Raw genomic sequence first — 2500 nt, forward strand, 5'->3', positions numbered from 1 at the left:
GATAGACATTTATAGATAGATAGATAAAGGGATAGATAGATAGATAGATAGATAGGTAGGTACGTAGGTAGGTAGGTAGGTAGGTAGGTAGGTAGATAGATAGATAGATAGATAGATAGATAGATTGATAGATAGATAGATAGATAGATAGATAGATAGATAGATAGATAGATAGATAGATAGATAGATAGATAGATAGACAGACAAATAGAATGATAAATGTTAGTTGTTCTAATTGTAGCTGGTGCTGATGATGTTGATAGTTTTGTTGTTGTTGCTCTTAATGTTGTTTGTAATCACAATCACCACTGACAGGTAGATAATCGGATGCGGCCATATTACTTTAATATTGTTGTAGAAAGGCGGTATGACTCTCATATTTATCTCACTTATCGACATTTCAAAAACGATATCTTGTCTTTTAATAACATCAATGTCATTGACAGTTTATCTCAAGTTCGACTCCGACATAACGGCTAGGTAGGTATGGACATAGATAGATGAAACGGTAGATAGGCAGATAAGTAGGTAATCAGACAAACAGACAGACAAATAGATTCATAAATAGATAGATAGACGGACAGACTAACAGACCAACAGATAGATAGATAGATAGTAGATTGACAGATAGATTGACAGATAGATAGATAGATAGATAGATAGATAGATAGATAGATAGATAGATAGATAGATAGATAGAAGATAGATAGATAGATAGATAGATAGATAGATAGATAGAATGCGTTGAATATAGTAGAACCCCTGGGTGAGCTTGGGTTATTTAGTTTTTTGGTAAATGTTGGATGTAGAAAGACATAAAAATGTAGTTATTGCTATTAGGTAGTTATTGTCATTATTGGTTTCTAATAGGTCGGGAGTAAAGCTGCTAAAGATAACTGGCATAATATAACGGTGTTCCGACCAATCGGTGTTCCGGAGAATGTGAGATATATGTAGTAAAATTTATACTGTGGCTATCTGCAACGAGACTGTGGTAGGATAAACCAACGAATGCAGAGATAGTTGCGGTTTTGTAGAGTGTACTATTTAAGCAGAAAAAGTGATCAGGTATGGTCAAGAGTGTCTGTGTGACGATAAGGAATGCAAGAATGAAACAAGTTGATGAGAGAGTTGGAAACTGCATAAGATTTGGAGAGTTGTTGAAACAACATTCAGTTATTGCAGAAGATATACTATGCTGATGAGGTCAAATAAACCGAAACATTTGTCCATTTTTTCTCATGTCTAAAAAAGATCAGACTGTCCTTCGCTGAAGCGTGAAAATTAATTTGAGAATTTCATTCTCAAGTCATTCAAATTACCTCCCCTTATGTTTGAATGTCGCTCAAGCTTTCCGTCAGGTTTTAATTTTCTTTTTTCCAAATGAGGAGTTTATATCACTAAACTAGTGTTTTTGAGCATAACCTTCAGCAAGTCACTCTTCCACCGAATTACCAGAGAACACAGCCATCTTAAACTATAACATTGATATATACTAGATTATCTTAGATTACATATAAACATGACTTAGAAGCAGTTTATACATAGTCATGGCGCCAGAGCCCCCCCCCCAATTATACCATCATACCGTCACTGGTAAGATAAGTGTATCTTCGACTACTCATATATTCAAAAACAGTCACTTATTTACATATAGAAGGGCCACCGTCTTTTCCTAAATCCCATGATTAAATAGTTTTGAAATCAGCAACCACATTTAATTTACAGCATTATCACAGTTAATTACTGCTGAAAATTATGGAATAATTTTACGTTGATAAACTCAAACGTATGTTTGTGGATAAGAAGGTCGCTTTGCAACGACGCGATTTCTGGGTTCAGTTCCAGTGCACGACACCTCGGCAAATTGTCTTTTACTGTAACCCTGGGCATTGCAAGTGAATTTAGTAGACAGAAACTGTGGAAGCCCGACGTACACACATACACACACACACACACACACACACACACACACACATGTATATGTATATGTATAACCGTCTTTCTTTCTTTCTTTCTTTCTCTTCTCTGTTTGTCTCTGTCTGTCTGTCCGTCTGTCTCTCTCTCTCTCTATATATATATATATATATTATATAATATATTTGTGTGTGTGCTTGTGTGTATGTGTGGTGTGTCTGCCTATGTACGTCATTGTCTTTGTGCCTGTGTATGTTTCCTCCACTTAACGACTAGTATTAGCTTCTTTACGTGCTCGTAACTTAGCGATTCGGCAAGAAAGACCGACAGAATAAGTTCCAGCCTTAAAAAAGATACGTTCTAACATTTCCCCAGCATGGCCGCAGTCCTATGACTGAAACAAGTCAAGGATAAAAAATAAAATAAGCTATTTATGTGGATTGGACCAACAACGTTTAAATATCTCGAATATTGACAACGTAACATTGATGAGTGCTTCTTCACGACAGCTTGGCCCAGTGGAATGCGCCTCGTCCGACGGCCTATTGCATGTGTATCATAGACAAGAGCTGCACTAAAACTA

The 2500-nt window shown here is 36.2% G+C and overlaps 1 protein-coding gene across 1 annotated transcript in view; it reads right to left on the reverse strand.

Moving 5' to 3' along the window:
- Nucleotides 1-2500, reverse strand: part of LOC115224040 (chitin deacetylase 7-like) — a 13079-nt gene that overhangs the window by 8874 nt on the left and 1705 nt on the right. The gene's annotated exons all lie outside the window — the stretch shown is intronic.

The sequence above is a fragment of the Octopus sinensis genome, linkage group LG24 (assembly GCF_006345805.1).
Source record: "Octopus sinensis linkage group LG24, ASM634580v1, whole genome shotgun sequence".
NCBI classification, from domain to species: Eukaryota; Metazoa; Mollusca; class Cephalopoda; order Octopoda; family Octopodidae; genus Octopus; species Octopus sinensis.